The 19,622-nt window shown below is 43.7% G+C and overlaps 2 pseudogenes; both read right to left on the reverse strand.

The window, feature by feature from the left end:
- The window catches only part of LOC113780183, a 24,712-nt pseudogene extending 14,074 nt beyond the window's left edge, over positions 1 to 10,638 (reverse strand).
- A 3,224-nt stretch (positions 10,639 to 13,862) lies between these two features.
- Positions 13,863 to 19,622, reverse strand: part of LOC113780184 — a 37,225-nt pseudogene continuing 31,465 nt past the window's right edge.

Here is a 19,622-nt window from a genome sequence, read left to right on the forward strand (position 1 = left end):
CCGAGACAAGTGCTCGCCTATCCGAGGTGATCACTTACGGACCTAGTGATCCAGTCCCGGCTGCCTCCAGCAGTCATGAGGCCTTGGTGATTGAGATCCTCACCAATAACTAAATCGTGAAAAAGGTCTACATTGACCCGGGGAGCTCCGTTGACGTCATGTACCTCCGCACCTTTGAGAGCCTTAAACTGGCCAGGGGGTGCATGACCCCGGTGAGAACCCCTCTTGTCGGGTTCGGGGGACACATTGTGCACCCCGAAGGGATGGTGACTTTGACAGTGACTATAGGGCGTCACCCCCGCAGAACCATTCCCGTCAACTTCGCAGTAGTCAAAGCTGACTCCCCGTATAACTTACTACTCGGCCGACCTACGCTTAATGCTTTGCAGGCAGTGTACTCCACCTACCACTTAAGCTTCAAGTTTCCTACTCCTGCGGGGGTAGCCGAGGTCAGCAGCGATGTCTGCGCGGCCCGAGAGTGTTACCTCGCCACTTTACAAGCAGCCTCCCCATCAACCTCCGGGGCAAGGCCCGAGAAGAGGTCAAATATCCTCTCGATAGATAGCATTGATCCTCAGCGAGCTGAGAAGATCCCGAGGCTGGAGACTGGGGATGAGGTGGAAGAACTCCCTCTGGACCCCACGAAGCCTGATCAAACAGTTCGCGTTGGTACCCGACTGTCCGATCCTGTTAAAAGAGGCATGGTAGACCTCCTCAGAGAGTACCGGGATGTCTTCGCGTGGGCCGCGGAGGAGGTTCAAGGAGTTCCGCATCACCTCATGATACATGAGCTGAATGTCGATCCCCAAGTCCGCTCGGTCAAACAAAAACGAAGGCACCTCGGCCCTGAGCGTAGCCGAGCTGTGGGCGAAGAGGTAGATAAGCTCCTCCCTGCAAAGATCATCCGGGAGGTCCAATATCCGACCTGGTTGTCCAACCCGGTCATGGTAAAGAAGGACACCGGGGTCTGGAGAATGTGCGTCGACTTCACCGACCTCAACAAGGCTTGCCCCAAGGATTGCTACCCATTGCCTAAGGTCGACACCTTGGTGGACTCGGCAATGGGATATGATATCCTCTGCTTTTTTGACGCCTTTAAAGGGTACCACCAGATCGGGATGAGTCCGGAGGATCAGGAAAAGACCGCCTTCTATACTGACAAAGGCACGTACTGTTACACCACCATGCCTTTCGGACTAAAGAACGCCGGGGCCACGTATCAACGCTTGGTTAACCAAGCCTTTAAATCTCAAATCGGCCGAACTGTCGAGGCCTACGTAGATGATGTCCTCTTGAAGAGCCAGACAACCTCCACATTCCTTGCCGACCTGAAAGAAGTCCTGGAAGTCCTTCGGGAGACACGAATGATGCTGAACCCCAAGAAATGTGTTCTCGGGGTCACTTCGGGAAAGTTCCTGGGCTACCTCGTCTCTCGGCGGGGTATTGAAGCAAATCCAGACAAGGTGAAGGCCATCCAAGAGATGTCCCCACCAAGGTGCGTCCGCGACGTCCAGAGGCTGACGGGGCGGTTGGCCGCCCTGAACCGGTTTTTATCACAATCCGCCTCCAAGGCACTGCCATTTTTCAAAGTCCTCAAGAAAGCTGACAAATTTTCATGGACGGAAGAGTGTCAACAGGCGTTTGAGCAGTTAAAGGATTACCTCAACCACCTCCCAACACTCACCTCACCTCGTCCAGGGGACAGGTTATTCTTGTACCTGTCTGCTGCAGCTGAAGCCATAAGTGCCGTACTGATAAGGGAGGAAGGTGTCCAAACATCTGTTTATTATGTCAGCCGAGTCCTCCGAGGTCCAGAGACCAGGTACACTCAGGCGGAGAAACTTGTGCTGGCCTTAATCCATGCAGCTCGTAAACTTAAACCCTACTTCTTGGCCCATCATGTCTGCCTAAGGACAGACCAACCACTTCGGCAGGTCCTGTCACGGCCGGAGGCCTCTGGACGCCTCACCAAGTGGGCCATCGAGTTGGGAGAGTACGACTTATCTTATGAGCCTCGCACGGCAATTAAAGCCCAGACTCTCGCAGATTTCCTGGCCGAACTTACTTTTGAGGAAGTAAATGAAACCATCCCGGCTACCACCCAGGCTGTCACCCCGTCCACCGCCGAGCCTCAGCGATGGACCTTGCATGTGGATGGCTCATCCAATAGCGAGGGTAGTGGAGCCGGCTTGCTCCTCGAAGATCCCCAAGGGGAAATTTGCTCGTATGCCCTGAGGTTTGATTTCGCAGCCTCAAATAATGAAGCCGAATACGAAGCTGTTATTGCCAGCCTGCAACTTGCTCGAAAGCTGGGGGCCGCGCACGTCTTGGTCTATAGTGACTCCCAACTCGTTGTGTGCCAGATACTAGGTGAATACGAGGCCAGGGATGAGGTGATGCATCGGTACCTCTCCAAGGTTCTCCAATTGGCGGCACACTTCGAGTCTTTTGTAATCCAAAGAATACCGCGGTCACAAAATAGGAGGGCTGACGCTCTCTCCCGGCTTGCTTCTACCTCCTTCTCCGATCTGAACAAGACAGTTCTCGTAGAAGTTCTAGCTGAGCCGGGATATTTAGCCGAGGTCGTGTACCCCGTCTACCCAGGGGACACCTGGATGGGGCCCCTGACTCGATATCTTAGCCGGGGTGAGCTCCCAGAAGACCGAGCTGAATCACGGAAGCTCCAATGAAAAGCAGCTCGGTACACCCTCCGGCAAGGCCTCTTGTACAAGAGGTCCTACCTCGGCCCCTAGCTACGATGTATCACCCCGGAAGAAGGCGAGAGAATCCTCGAGGACATTCATGAGGGACTCTGTGGTGCCCACGTCGGCTTCAGGATGCTCGTGAAGAAGACTCTGCTCCTCGGGTACTTTTGACCCACCATGAGGGTAGATGCCCAGGTCATGGTTCTTTGTTGCCCTTCTTGTCAACACCATGACCCTGAGCACCACCAACCGACTAATCTTATGATCCCCATCACTTCGCCATGGCCATTCGAGCAGTGGGGGACTGACATAATCGGTCCATTCCCCAGAGCCCCAGGCAACTATGCCTACGTGGTGGTGGCAGTGGACTATTTCACTAAATGGGTCGAAGCAGAGCCCCTGAGGAGCATCACCGGAATGGCTGTTCAAAAATTTTTCTGGAAAAACGTGGTCTGTCGCTTCGGACTGCCTCGAGTTGTCATCTCGGATAATGGAAGGCAGTTCGCTGATAACCCTTTCAAGGCATGGTGCGAGAACTTGGGGATCAGGCAACATTTCACCTCGGTGGGCCACCCTCAGGCGAATGGACAAGCCGAAAACTTCAACCGAACTCTCCTCCATGGCCTCAAGACCAGGCTTCACCGGGTTGGATCATCGTGGATGGAAGAGCTCCCCAGCGTGCTGTGGTCCTATCGGACTACGACGAGGTCGGCGACTCAAGAAACACCATTTTCCCTAACTTATGGGTCCGAGGCTGTCGTTCCATCCGAGTTCATCACACCCAATCCACGAATGGCTGCGTATGCTGCCGAAGTCAATGAAGAGGAGCGGCGACTCGACCTCGACCTCGCCGAAGAGAAGCGTGATATGGCCGCGGCCAAAGTTGCGATCTACAAAAATATCCTAGCTGGCTATTACAATGCTCGGGTCAAGAATTTAAGATTCAATCCGGGAGACCTTGTGCTCCGGAAGAACTCGGTTAGCCGAGCTGAGCCTCAGGGAAAACTCAACCCAAAGTGGGAAGGACCATATCGTGTTGTTGAGTCCAGCCAAAACGGATATTGTAAACTAGCCTACCGAGATGGTTCGCGGGTGCCCCGAACCTGGCATGCTGAGAACCTTAAGTTGTATTACCCTTGAGGGGTACGTATTTTTATATCTTACTTCTTAAAGTTATTTCTCACTTATTCTCATTTTATCCTAAGTGAAAAATAAGGGGACAAAGCAGTAATCAAAAAGAAGGCAAAACAAAAATATGCAAGACTAAAAAAGGCCAACTTTATTGAAAGTTCGAAAAAGCATGAAGCCGAGGTCATTCATGACCTCGACTCCCAATTACAAGAGCTAATGGCCGAGGTTATCTACGACCTCGGCCCATCTATTGCAAAAATAGATGCTTCTAAGCATCTCCTCCTCCGGGGTTCTGGTCCCCCATAGTCTCACCCCCTGCTTCGGTTCCCTGCTGTCCATCTCCTCCGCCGGCCTGGTTCCCCTCACTGCCCTCATCATCCAAATCAAACTCTTGGAGCCATTTGTTGAACTCAGCACGGAGCTCGGCTAAGTCTTTCCCCTCTTGGATGCCCTCAGCCATACGGTCGTACAGTTCCTTGGCGTCCTCATTGTAATGTTGAGCATCTTGAAGGGACTCTAACTGTTCAGAAGTAAGGAAGGGCGCTGCCTCTTTAATGGCCGAGGTATAGCCGAACATGAAGCTTGGCCTGGTGAGCTCGCCGAGTTCGCAAGTAAATGATTCTGACTTCCGGAAGGCCACCACGGCAGTAACCCCGGCTTGGTCGATCGCCTCCTTGTTTGATTTTTCCTCTTGAACTCTCCTGTTCTTCTCCTCATCAAGGGCAGTCAAGAGGGAGTTATTGGCGACCTCGACCTTCTTCTTCGCCGCTGTGGCTTTGTCCCGTTCCAGCTCGGTGGCCTTTAGCTTCTCTTCCAGATCAGTGATCCTCTTCTGGAGCTCGGCTGGTGACTCGTAAGTTTCTATAAAGTTCTCGAAGCGCTGATGCATCTCTGCAAAGAACACCGTGGTGGAGGCCCAGGAAACCGCGGCGCCCTGCATCAGCTCGGCTGGATTGAGTTTCCTGGTGTAAGTATTGTCCCGTGGCAGGACCGAATTCACCAGGAGCTCGTGTGCAACTCGGGGGTCCTTGCAGCGGTCATTGACGTTGACATCCCACTCCGGGCAAAATTGTGCCCCGGAGTGCCTTTTGTCCTCCCCGGCTGCAAGAGAGGGCACATGGTGGAGGTTGAATAACGAGTTCCCCGAGATGGAGTCACCCTGGACCACGGTCGAACCTCGACCCCGGCCCCGAGGTTGAGAGGCCATGGTTACTCCATGGGATGGAACTTCCACCGGGATGGTTGAAGTCTTGGATCTACCAGGCGTGCCCGAGGTGTGCGAACCCTCGCCTATGATCACCACGGCGGGTTCGCGAGAGCGTGCCACCCCAGTAGTCTTTTTAGCCGGCCTGGATGAGGGCTCGGCATCATCCTTGCGCTTTTTTGATGGCCTCTTCGCCACCTCGACCTCTCCCGAGGTAATCAGGTCGGAAACCTTCATTACTGCAAAGCACGAAATGAAATTAGTTAGAATTCAAGGAAAATAAACAAGAAAGTGAGGAATGGAAAAGTACAAGGTATTTTTAGCCTAGTAGAAACGAGGATGGTGTGATCCGAGCTGATCAAGGCTCGGCTGAGCTCGCCCTTCACGAGCACTCTTTCAGGGAAGTCCCAACAGTTAATCTTCAGGCCCGACCCCGTCAACTTTTGGAAGTTGCGTTCTTCCAATTTGCCCGGGGAGGTTTCTTTGACCGAAGTGGGAGGTCTCCACCAGAATCCCCTGGGGAAGTCCTCAGCGGGGACGAAGAAAAAGTTATTCTTCCACTCCTTTATTGAGCTCGGGGCATCATATACCAACTTGGGAACCTTGTTCCCGAAGTAGAACCACCCCTTCTCGCTCCCACTGTTCTTGAGTGAATAACAACGGCGGAAGAGGTTCACGTTTGGCTCTATCTCTTGATGTCGACAGAGTAGCTGGAAGCCGACAAGGATACGAATTGCATTTGGGGTGAGCTGAGTAATCCTCACCCCCCAGTACCTCAGGCAGTCCCGAAGAAACCTTGTGGTGGGCACCCTGAGTCCGGCCTCCAGCTGTTCTGTGTAGATAGCTACCCTACCCTTTGGAGGCAGAGCGGCGGACTGATGTGGGCGCGGCAGGTAGACACTGTAATCCCTCCTCCACGGGTACTTGCGGATCACCTCGGCTATGGAATCTTGGGCCATCGCACTGATGAAGGCCGGCATCTGACCATAGTTTAGCGTGGCCACGTTTGGAGGAGTGGAGGGCTCCTGTACACCTTCGTCCCTAGGAACTTCATTCCCGAGGTCATCATTGTACAAGACCTCGGGCTCGACCTCAATCTTTTCGGCCTGTTCTTCCGGAGACTCAGTTCGGCGAGATGTCTCCGCACCTCCTCCCCGGGCTAGGTAAGAAGCCTCCGCACCTCCTTCCTCGGCGTCGGATGCAGTTCTCTCCTCGGAAGGGCCGGGCCTCTCTGCCTCGGTGAAGTCAGGCCTCACCGTCTCTTTGTGTGTGCGAGCTGTTCTAGCCATTAATACAGAAAGAAGAAGTGAACTTACTTAGAAGATGCGAAGTGAAGAAGTTGCTGAGGAAGATAGGTTGGAAAGATTGCCGAAGTGAAAAAGCAAATAGACAGAGCTCTGAGGTGATTTCGAATTTTGGTAAAGAATGGAACGGTGAAAAGAAACCCCTATTTATAGGCAACAGGGGGGGGAACCGAAGAGACGCAATCTTTGGGATTCCCTAAAGCTTTCTCTCCCCTCATTAATGAAGGTGCTGTTCACCTGACAATCGATCGTATTGATCCGACGTTAAAGCTGCCAGCCCCCGTTCCACCTTCCCCCAGTCACATCTACACAGTCGTGACGTGTCCTTGCCATGTTCCGTGTTACACACGCACGTCAGCCTCGGGAAGTGATGACTTCGGGTGACCACGACCTCGCCCTCCCCAAGGCTGGGGGGCTTAGTGAGGAGGGTATTTCCAGCTCGGCTAGAGCTGTTCCGACTGCTTCGGCTTCCACCATCGGGCCTTGACTTCGGCCCAGTTATGCCTCGGCCAAGGGCTTTCACTCAGCAAGCCGAGGTCAAGAATGCCGATCTGGCATCCGGAGTGGTGGAACATGGCCTCTGACACCTCTGACACTTCTGATAAAGCTGCTCTGACATGCGCCGCCTGAAACAACTGTCCGGCGCACCTTTCCGCAGAGTCCATTAAGTCACCTTGATACACTGACCCTGCCGGATCTCTAGGGACCTGTGCAAGCAGTCCCTCTCTCCTATCTGACTCCTATAAATACTCAACGCCTCCACTGAGAAAGGGGACGGCCAAAATTCTGGTAATGGCATATTAGTCTTCTCTATACTTATTACTTTTTTAATCCCGAACTGACTTAAGTTTCGGAGTTACACCGGGGATTTTAGTCCCTCCTACAATTAAAGCAGGTGACCTCATCTGAGATAACCACCCAAGATAAGAGATTTTCTCCAGCTCGGGTGACCCACTCCAGCAGGACAAAAACGACCTCTTCAATGATGTCACGTGGAAGGACTCAAATAATCAAGGTATGAACCTTCTTTTTCATGGCCACACTTCAAGATGACCCAGAAATTAATTCAGATGTCAGAAACACCACCTTGTAAAAGAATAAAGCAGACAGCATAGCACCCTCAAGGTCTTACCTGGATATTCTCTTTATAATGAGGGTAGACAGAATATACAAGAGCTTCATCGCCTTCAAATATATACAGCCTGCTACAAGCAACTGCATCCCAAACCTGTCATACATAGATCCACGAAAATAGATAAAATAAAACCACACTAAGATGTTCATGGAAGATTAGTACCTTGGTCATCTTGTCATCCCCACATGTCACTACACACAGTTGCTTGTTAGGATGAGCAAAAGCAATGTCATTTACACCACCGATATGAGCATCAATCTAGAAAACCCAAGCAGTAATCAGCAACCAGACATTTGTACAGTTACCACTCATAAACAGACACAGCAAATAGTTTAAAACCAACATACTTCCAAGTGCTGTCACAATTCGCCTGCTGGATTGTAGGTATGTATCTGAACAATGTGCTTGGAAAAAGCAACACCTAGTAAACCAAATGACAACAGAATTTGATATGTGTTTTAAATAAACCTAATGAATTTTGACAAGGTCAAATAGAAAAATTGAGAAATGCCAAGTATAAATCCATCTGGGCCCCAAAAGCATCGGTTCACAGATACGGTAGCATCTTTCACCAGACCTGTCTGGAGTCATTTAAGGTTTTTGTAATGTTACGAGGCAAATTTGGAAAATTAATAGACAATAACTAGTTTAAGATTTAAGCACCTTACTCAAGGAGCGACAGGTTAAAGTATCATAAATACAGACCTGTAACTGCATTGAACAGGCCGAGATATCCCAAACTTTGAAACTTTTATTAGCCAACCTCTCTCGGGAACCAACTTCCCATATGCTAATGTCACCAACATTTGTTCCAACTACCAGGTAGAGTAGCCAACAAAATACTTAAAGCTCAGAATAATGAGAGGCTATCATAAACAATCTTAATTAATATATGAAATTTGGTTAATTCAGAAATGCAGCAGGTAACTTCACATGATTAAGCTTAATGCAAGTAAAAGAAGGTCTCTGAAGAATCAACCTAGAAGAACAGTCTGTTGCTGAGGATGGAAGTCCAAAACTCATAACATTAGATCCTTGGCTCAGATTACGTGCAACAGTTTTAGGAAGGTCATCTGGCGAGTAAATATTAGGAGAATGGGTAGAACCAGAAAAGGAAACCTAGAAAAATATTTGTATCAGCATGTATGGTCGCTAGAAAAACTGCACCCACCAAGGAATCAAATAAACAGATCATAATCATGCAAAGCATGCCAAAACTTCTTCATTTATACAAACCTCGTCAGATTAGCCAACACGGAGCCGTTTCATTAAATGCTCTGAATCAGAAGTTTCATAGTCCATTGCTGAAGCACCGGGTGGACTCCTCAGATGTTTCAGAAAGGTGGCTAAAAACATTGCATGAGGTAATCATAGTCTATTAACCCAAAACATCATCCAGTACCAGCAGTTATAATTTGAAAACTGACCTGCACCAAGTGCCCGAACAATAGCTGGAGGACCTGCTACAACAGCAGGATGCAGTACAGAATGGTTAGCACTAGACATCCACCCTGCAATGGCACTTGGAGAAGGTGAAACAACTCGTTGGAATGGCTGCAGGAAGACAGTTTGGAATAGTGACAAGGTAAAGAAAAGACAAGCCAATTTTGGATATAAAGAAGATCATTAACTTACGCCATGGGCTTCAAGAGGCAGAAAAGTCCCAGGTTTAGGTGCAGGTCCATCAAGGAAACTATTAGAAGGTGGGGGAGCACAAGCTCCATTACTAGACGAACAAGTATGATCAGTGAAAAGGGTTTTAATATCAGGATTTGGCTGGGGGTTCTTGCAAAGTTGATGCTGCCAATTCAGACTGCAGAAAGAAACAAAGTTCAGTGAAAATATCCTACTAAGGAAAGCAGGAACCATGAAAAAAACAAATACTCTCTACTTCCCTAAAACCTTAAATCAGTAATTTAACATTCAAAATCAACATTTACAGCAATGCCACTTAATATACAAGACAGAGACACATGAAGATGTATCCTACATATTTACATCTAATTATAATCAGATAGTGGTACATAGATAGCAGCATAACCTCTGATTAATCAGTGTGCGCAATCTTGAAGCTTTGAATGCTGGAAATGCTAGCTTATCACAGAACAATGGATTTGCTTCTATGAGCTTTTTCAGTTCAACCAGCATAACGTTTCGTGCAGACTTAGTGTCCCCATATTTGGAAAGCTGCTCATTCTGCCTAGAACAATGCCACAAGATAATTCAAAAGGCACAGAGAAACTGAAAGTATTGTATGACTCAAATGCTAAATCTGATTACCTAAAATTCTCAAGAGTTAATAACTGGGTAATCTCATTGAAGAGATCTTCATTGAAAGAGGCAAACCCCTTAAGATCCTTGACAAGAATATCAACAGCTTTTGCTCTGTCATTCCTGCATATTAAGGTAAGGAATAATCATAACTTCTCAGATTTTATCATAACTCAACAACTCCCTGCTCTCTGATATAAAATCTTACTTATCAAGAGCGTCAAGATACTTCTGCTTTCGTATTTCAAAGAAAATCTTCATTGAATAGCAGTTATCCTCAACCTTTGTGAACCCACTCAGGTATCGTTCAACTTCTTTCCATTCTCCTGCTTGAACTTGATCTTCGAAATATATCATATTGAAGAAGAATCCAGACTCTTGTTCCAACCTGAATAATATTACATGTTACTCTACCATAAACTCAGAAGCAAGCACACCAAGAGTCTTCATATTTAAACTAATAGAGCCATTTAATAATTCCTTCAATTAACATGTATTGTACAAACTCTTCATGTTAATTAAATCCATCTTCAGAAAATGGCAAATCTTCATTTTTCTTTTCTTTCTAGGAAGAGTGACAGTTTGTACAGAGTCTTTTTTACACTTTCACCGTTCCCCAAATCGTATAGAAGAATAACATTCAGTTGTAATTCAGTCTCACAAACCTCCCTCCCAAGCATATTGACAACAAAAAAGAAATAATAAAATGCTTTATTCTATTTCATCAGCTCATTCATTTTCAACAACAGCAGAAACAGGAATCAAGAGATGAATGACTTCGTCTTACAATAAATGAACAAAACTTACTTGTGGACTGTCTCCTTGCAACTTCTCCTCATCCAAGAACTGTAGTATTAAGAAAACCAGTTCTCGACTCAAGGATGACATGGTAAGACTGCCCGGTACCCCAAACCACTCCAGCGTAAATATATGATATTAAAGGAAAAAAATGCAGACTGAAATAACACAAATAGCTCTTCAAGCCTCCACCCTTTTTCAATCAAGCTCAACCTCATTCATCTCAACAATAGAATTGCTTGATTACCCAATAACATTTGCACCGAGAAGTTCAACATCAAACTCATTTCACCACAGAAAGAATAGATATTTCGAACCACCATTACTCCCAGCTTAATCAAATTGTCACATTTTTAACAATTACATAGACATATATCCATTGGTAATTATAACTAAAAAAGAAAATGCAGAATCTACTATCACTGCAACACCATCATCTTGTCCTAACCATCAGTTATCGTTACAAAAAGAAAAAACCTCCTTTTTGCTCATCTTCAACCTTCTAACACCAGCACATTAATAATGCAAATCATACAGGCTACAGCAAAGATCACAAATTTTTGAAGAAACCCCTTAAAAGCCCCCCAAAACTGACTTTCTCAGCACAAAAACAAGAACCAACAAACCAAAAATTTTCGTTACCTACAAATATCTACAAATCACACTTGAAGAACAGAAAAATAAGCCATTTTCTGGATCTGGGTCGGTGCGAAATTGAAGCAGAAATGCTGAAAATGCATATTTATAAAGTTTAAAGAAGCAGCTTACATGAAAGATTTGACCCCAAATGGCAGGGGAAAGGAAGGTAGTGACTTGCTTTCTTTGCAAAGCAGCACCAGTCTAGTCCCACCGGCCACCACTAGAGCAGTGTACTTTCCTTTGCCTTCCTTTTTGTGCTTTTCTTTCAACCTCTCTGTATATTTCGTACGTTGGAATTTCTTGTTTCTATATCTGAAACTGTCGATATTTATAGGCTGGGGAAAGGGGCTCATGTGTTTATTAATTATTAGTGTCTTAAATTCTCAATGACTGATGAAATGACAGGAAAGTGAGCCCGGGAACGAATTTGGCAGTTAATACAACGGAGTTGTATCGGTAATATGTCCACGTGTTTGGTTTCAGTTGCCCAATCATTTCTTAATGCGGCAAAAAGATGATTAAACCACCCCCACTCCCCCCAATAAACACCAAAAAAAAAGCTCTTGATTTGACTTGACAATTAATCTTGGCATTTAGGTGAAAAAAAATTGTTTGTCAAATAACTTTTTAAATTTGATACTTGAAATGGCCTAAAATAAAAATATCTTTCCAAGTTATTATTATTTTTTTGTCAAAATTGCAAGTTTATTATTATAGTGTTAATATTTTGAAAGAATGAAGTCATGCGGAGGAAATAAATATGAATGCATGCTTTAAACGGTAATTCAGTGTAGATTGGGCATACAAACCAACATTTATTATGTTGAATTAGAAATAAATATTTTGTTCGTTCTTTATTGAATCGTACTCAAAAAATACTATTGTATCATTATTTAAAATAATCGTGTTTATAAGATAAAAATTAGCTAAAGAATGTTTTAAGAGTTTACAAGTAACAAGTTTTTGAAAAAAGAGCTATGGAAAGGCTTTCTTCGTTTAGCTTGGAAACAAGAAGATAAAGCATTGTGTGATTTGTCCTGATATGTGTCTTTAATCCATTGATCAATTCTCTCTATTAATCAGAATTTTTTGCTCTCTTTAAAGTAAGATGTTTTTGGATGACAATTGTCAATTATATTTTTTCAGTACCTCATTTAAGTTATACTAAAGTGTGTAAGAATTTGCTTTAGTTTTATATGGATGAAATTGAGCCACAAATAAGTTAGCATGCAAGGTTATTTATATTACTAGTTTTCCTTTCTAAATTGGTATATATACAAACTCTTTTGGAACCAAAATTTTAAATCTATTATTCCAAAGTAATCATCAACTTAGTATGATTTTCATAATGCGCTTTATCATTTATATGCAGCACTGAATATATGTTGGGAAACAAGATTGCATCAGCGTGAAGAAAGTCGTATTAGAGGATGACAGAGAGACCAGAGAACTAAATCTCTCTGATTCTTAACACATACATTAGAGGACGATCTAAATAATATTGGTGCCTTCATTATTTAGCAGAAAACATGTGAATCTGTAAGTGCATTTTAATATCTACAAAATGGATATAAGATCGAAGATTCCCAGTGTTACATCATCTCACTAATCTTTAATTAGAAGCATAAAAAAAACAGGAAAAGTATGTACAGAATGGTCTGTTATTAAGTCATAGCTTAAGAACCTTGAATTTCTTTTGGAAAACATACTTTTTGATACCATGATACAAGCACTTAAGGATGTCTTTTATTTTGGAGGACATCTGGACAGAGATTTCACTAATTAACATGATAATTTTGCATCTACTTTGGCGAATCCAAAATTTTCTCAGCTTTCATGTGAGGGAGAGGAGCAAGGAAACTGGCTCAACATTAGGGATTTGATTAAAAGAATCTTAAAATGCCTACGGCAGAAATGGTATTGACCTTAAGTTTCCTCAGGAAAAGATCGAATAAAAAGGGGCCAGAGTTGAATTAAAGAGTGATAAATTGGACTTTGTAGAAGAGGATAAACCAATAATCTATTGAAATCTATTAGTGGTAGAAAATTAGAAAACCTTGCAGGCCCAAAAGCAAACAGACAACCAATCAAAAACTTGTATCCTTTGTCTTTTTTAACATTTAGCTCGGACCAGGGATCGAGGGACATGGACCATAACTTTATAGATGACTATCTGGGCAAAACTCAAGCACAGAAGATTCTTCATCCTATCAAACCAATAACTGATGCAAAATGTCACCAAGATGGGGTTCAGATGGCTGACCCTTCAGTGCAAAGCATGAGGGATTAGACGATAGACTTCAAAGTCTTCAAACTAACCCAATTTTGGCCTTTGCATCCAATGGCTCCATCACATGAAGTGCGCCATCACTCATACCAGGTGCAAATTGGCTGGGATCAGACAGATGTGCCATCATATTTGAAGCTCATGTCAGTTCAATAGAGAAACATATCACTAAAAGGTGACATTAGCAATTGTCAGAACCAAATGTAAATACAAAAGCATATGTAATCAGAATTTCTGCACAGCCATGCAAAATGAACTAGATGAGAGTTACAGAAAATACCTCAAGAAGTTTTGAACTCCTATAGCTAACAATCTACTCTTGTATTTCAAACTATTTCTGTATAGATAAGAAAAATGCCAAGGAAATTCTGTATTGTATGCCAGGCGGCTATCCAACATCGAGCCTCAAGCTATGGGCATCATATATTCCAATTGCACCATCAGAAAAGCCTATGTATACCAGAGGCCATCACAGCAATATGTTGCACTTGCAATGCAAAGGAAGAAAGTGAGTCTTGTGGATTCCACTGCAATACTAGCTAGACATTCTAAATCCATGATAGAGAGCAGGCAGAATAGACATGAAAAATTTCTCAGCTTTATCTTAATTCACGATGGATGTAATTCACGATGGATGTAATTCATATAGCAATCATCTGTAACTTTATGCGAAATCACGATTTGCACGTGAAATCACATGCGCCATGGAGCATAATCTATATTCACTTGGCAAATATTAATTAATTTCTTAGACCTACTCTCATTTTTATTTTATTTTCTTTTCATCTGGTGATATCCCTTTTGAATCTATCTTGTCTGAAAAATAATTGAGAGAATTTACTCTAAACAAAAATGTTATGCTAATATTTTTTTTTGTAAAAATTATTATACAAAAACACAGCAGCGGTACCATAAGTGCACAATAATATGTGCAAACCGCAACCAAAATACCATATAACTGGAATCAATAATTGAAAGTAATCACCAAAAAACTAAAAAAAAATTAAAAATCTAAATGATGGGCCTTGTATACCTGGACTTCCCAAGGCAACCCAGGTTTGTAGAAGACTTTGAGACCCATGATATGATTTGGATACATGGGCCTTTGTAGAGAACTTTTGGTGACATTTCTGGCCATGTGTCAATGCAGAACAATTAGAAGTGGACAAAAACAATCGTTCACTCGAAAATGCGCCACACCTAATCCGAGCATATCTGAAAATTAGGGTATCCGATCTATACTATTTGACCGGATCAAAAAAGTGTCAAATACCTGCTTAGATGCATGACAGGGTAGGGTCACATAAATTAAAAACCCATAGGTACTCAATCCCCCTTTGATAGGTTACAATTTTATCATTTATTTTATTATTAATTTTCCCTATTACCTGACCTGATGTGAATTAATTATTAGATTCTACTCACTTTTCGTAATTTACATTTATTTCAGGGAGTAGAACAAAAATATCACAATCAAAGCCAATTTGACAGTTATCGGAAAAGAGTTCAAATAGCAGACAATCAAGGGCATTCTTGGAACAAGGAGATGCGAACATCTCTGGTAATTTGCGAAAGACAGCATAAAAGGAGAAGGAGGAACACAGGACTAGGCGTTCTTTCCCTTGGGGGCTAGAGCCGCCGCATAGAGCCAGGCATTAGAATAGGATTTTTGATAGAGGGAGCAGTAGAGGATTTTTCCTCCTGAAGCTTAGTTTTCCTTTGACTTTTCCATCGTAGCTTTTGAGGGGTATCTTCCCACGCATGTCAGAGAGCAAAATTGGGGAGAACTTTAACTTTTCTACTTTTGAGCTTTGAGTAGTCTTTTGTTCCTTCTTGTATGTCGGACGAGTTGAATTTCCCCAAATTTCAAAGCACTATGGCCGCGACTTTTGCTACAATTTTGTGTGGGTTTTTCATACCAAATATGAATTAATCTCTTCACTCTAGTCAAGGAGCAACGGAGGCTCTGGATCGCCTAAAAGTTGTGAGATCGTTTTAATTTAATCTTTTCCTTTTATTTATTGGTATTTGCATATTCCCTGATTGCAGTGCTTATGGTTGTTTAATTAATTGATTGTCTTGGATTCGGATAATTAGTTAATTTAATAATCTATTGTCAATTGGGACGTTAAATCCGTAATTGTTTAATTGTCTCAAAATAGTGACAACTGGCATGATTGGGTTCGTGTCAGGGGGATATGTGGGCTAATCTAAAATAACCCTGGTAGTGCGTTATTTGGTTAGAATAGGGCTCCTCTAATACGTAAGGCAATTGGGGAATTAAATTCTATGGGCGTACCTAAGATTGTTTTTCAATTAGAGAAGTGATTAACGGGCGTACCTTGATCACCGACACAGTAAGGAGGGGTTGACTGCCATCGCTTGTTTGGCAGTTATAACCTATTTATTAGCAAATAATTAGGATTGTCTTTGCTTCAATGATCAATTAGGTGAACCATTGCTGAAGTTATTCCTTGGCTAGATCCTTAATTATCACTCATTTGATTTTAGTAATTTGTTATTTAATTTTTAGTAGTTTCTTAGATTTTATTTGAACTTCTTTTATTGTCACATTCTGCACAAAAACACCCCCTTTTGTTACTGTGAATTTGAAAAGAAATAATTACTCCCAGTCCCTGTGGATTCGACCCTGCTTACCACTATCTACAGAAATTACTTTTAGTTTGAGCAGGTTTTATTATTGCACAGGCTTCGACAACCTGTCAATTTTTGGCGCCGTTGCCGGGGACTGGTGTCAGATTAATTTGTTTCCTTTTGAGTTCATTTTGTTTTCATTTTTTATTTATTTTTTATTTATTTATTTTTGATATAGTTTATGGCTTCTAACACTTCGTATTTTGGTGAAATACTGGATTTTCTTTCCGGGAAAGGCGATGGGACTAGTTTTTTCGCTAAGTCTGCATACTCAGAGGCACTAAACTCTATTAGAAAAAGAATGGCTGCTGCAACCTGTAAAATTTGTTATGCCAGGGATCATTCAACCGGTATGTGCCCCGAATATCAAGATAATCTGAGTGTCCCACTCAACAATTATGGAGATTTTTCACCCTGGTCTCAAACGTGGTATAACCCTAATCCAAACGGGTATGATCAAGGATGGTGGGATAACTCCAATTATAATTATACAACGGGGCCAATGAATTTTCAGCAGTATGAGTCTCAAGAATCGTCATCTATGTCAGGTATGTCTTTTGAAGAAATAGTTGAACCAATAACTACTAATACATACCAATTCCAACATGAGACACAAATGAGGAATGAGATGATGAAGGATGCAATGAATTATCTGGCAGATCAACTATGTCTATTGACATCCAGAATGAATCGATTGGCTTCTCAAATGGAAGAATTGCCCTCGAAAACCATTGTTGATCTAGAAGAAAATGAGAGTGCAATTTGCTTGACTAGTGATGAGGAGATGCAAGAGTGTCAAAATGAGAAATCTACAGATGCAGTTGAAAAAGAAGCAGAAAAGGAAGAAATGGAACCCCAACCGCAACCCATTCAAGTGAAAGAATCCAGTGAACAATCTCCAAATGCGGTGACATCTCCTCCACTCCTTCATCAATATTCTCCTGACTCTTACTCTTCAATTCCTGTTAACGAAATTGACTTTATTATACCAGACAATTTTGAATTTCATGACAGGAATAAATTAAGAGTGGCGATGGCGAGATATCTTGAACCAATAAATGCAAGTAAGGGAGGAGTAAATGGAGAATGCAAATTATGATCGACTCGTTTGGCGCCATTCACTAGTCCATGGAAGCCCGTAGCTCGTATGCTCAAGGATTATTCTATTTACGAGGGTTATCAGGACTATATACCGGATGAAGCATTAAAACGAGCCACAAGATTTTATCCTCCCTAAGCAAATGTGATAATGTCTAGCCAAAGACATTAAAGAAAGGCGCTCATTGGGAGGCAACCCAATTGTTTCTTTTAATTGTTTGTTTTGATTTCGTGTGATAGTTTAAATATGTTTTCCTTGAGTTTGATTGGTTTCGGGTTTGAAATTTTCGTTTTTGGTGAATTGTAGGTGTCTATCTGACTCGGCGCGCCCGCGTCATGATGAATAGAACGCTCACGGTCAGAGAACTCTCCTGCTCTCATGGCGTGCCCGCGTCACGTTCGCGGGAAAGGTAAGGTTTCAAAAAAAAAAAACTCAAGAACGATTATTGATTTTCGATTAATCTCTAATTTTGAATTTTGAAAATAACATTTGCAAAACAAAAAAAAAAAAATTAAACAAAAAAAAAACACAAAAAAAAGAAGAAAAATTTTTCAACGTAGCTAGGTTTCTCAATTTTTAAAAAAAAAAGAACATTTTTTTCCTCTCTTTTCTTTCTTTTCTTTCTTTTTCTTTGTTTTCTTTCTTCTTCTTTTCTTTCTTTCTTTCTTTCTTTCTTTTTTCTTCTTTCTTTCTCTTTTCTTCCTTTCTTCTCCTCTGTTTTCCTCTGGGTCGCCCGAGGCTGCGAGCACCGCCGCCACAGCCCTTCCTTCCTCTCTTCCGCGCGCACCCAGCCTGCCACGGACGCTGCTCAGCCCGTCGTCCTCTGTGCCGCCGCCATCTCGCGCGCGGCTCGCCGCAGCCCAGCTCGCAGCAGTCCACGGCCGAGCACCCAGCGCCGCCTCCACTCCAGCTTGTTCGCCGCTGAAGCTCGATCCACCGCCACCGCGCGATCTCTTAACTCCCAGCCACCACCGAAGCTCCGAGCAGCAGCCCCACGCCGTGACCCAGCAGCGCGCGCCGTCGCTGCGCGCCCCTGCCCATCCTCGCCTACTCACGCAGCCGCGGCAGCCCAGCGCGTCGCCACCTCCGCCATCACAGCTCACCCGCCTCTCCACTGCCGCCGCTGCTGAAGTTCCCTCCGCTGTCTGCGCGCCACTCTAGCTCGCTGGTCCCTCTCTGCTCGCATAGCCAGCTCCGCCGCAGCTCCATCGCGAGCCAACGCCGCCACCGAAGCACTTGGACGCTGCCAACAGCCCCAACCAACCTCGCACGCTACTCTCTTCGGTGGAGGTATTTGGAATTTATTCCCCAATTTCTTAATATTCATTGGTGCTGTCTGGTTTCTCAATAATTGGTATTGTTGGCCGTTGGGGGTTATTTCTTCAATTGTGTGGTAAACCAGTGGTACTGGTTGTGATATTTGACCCAGATCTTGTTCATTCCTAGTTTGCCATACTCGTGAGAATATTTGTTGAACTTTTGGGTACATTTGTCGAGTTTTTGGGTGGGCTGGATTTGTGAAATTGTCTTTTGCTAATTGGGAGGCAGCTTTGCTTGTGTTTTGATTGTTGCAATTCTCAATTGTGAGCAGTGTTAATTGTTATTTTGGTTTGTCGGTGGCCTGATATTGGTGGTGTGTGATTTCTCTTCCATAGTTTACTACACCAGTGGTACTGGTGGGGTGATTGGACCTCAATTGGGTACTTCTATTTGGTTGGCTAAGTGATTATTGTCCAAGCCCTGAGCTGTTATCCTTGAAATTGCTGATTTTGGGTTGCGACTTCTACTGGCCAACTGGAGCCATTTGTTGAGTATTTGAGTGAGCTGAAATATTGCACTTGTTTGTTAAATTGGGAGGCTTCTATACCCTCTACATTGCTTATTCCAGTTCAGTGCATCTAGTTGAAATGCTGGGGGTTTGAGATTCAGTTGTTAATGTCAGAGTTTTCCACTACTATTGCTTGACTTGTTCACTTCTTGAGGCTCACTGCTGGGGGTATTTGTTGAGTCTTTAGGTGCTATTATTGAAATATTTTATCTGGAACTTGTTAACTCTAGTTGGTTGGATATTTGATCAACTGCCAAGACCGTGTGCCTGTGTTGCTATTGCTTCTTTCTACACTTCTATTGCTAATTTAGCATATAATCGGGGGCAATTGTCATGGTTTGACTAGTGGGGGCATTCGTTAAAATTTTAGAGTGCATTTGTTGAGATCGTGGACGGCCCGAGTTCGTTTGTTGACTTACTGATTTGGGTAGCCCCTGTGCTTATTGACGTGACCTTGCTAGTTTCCAGTTGTTGATAATAGTTACTGGTTGTTAGTTTTGGAGTGCAACTGTTGCTTTGTTGACCATATTTGGGCTTGGGTGCCCGTGTTTGCTTTTGCATTTGAC

Source organism: Coffea eugenioides, chromosome 8 (genome assembly GCF_003713205.1).
Source record: "Coffea eugenioides isolate CCC68of chromosome 8, Ceug_1.0, whole genome shotgun sequence".
In the NCBI taxonomy this organism is placed as follows: Eukaryota; Viridiplantae; Streptophyta; class Magnoliopsida; order Gentianales; family Rubiaceae; genus Coffea; species Coffea eugenioides.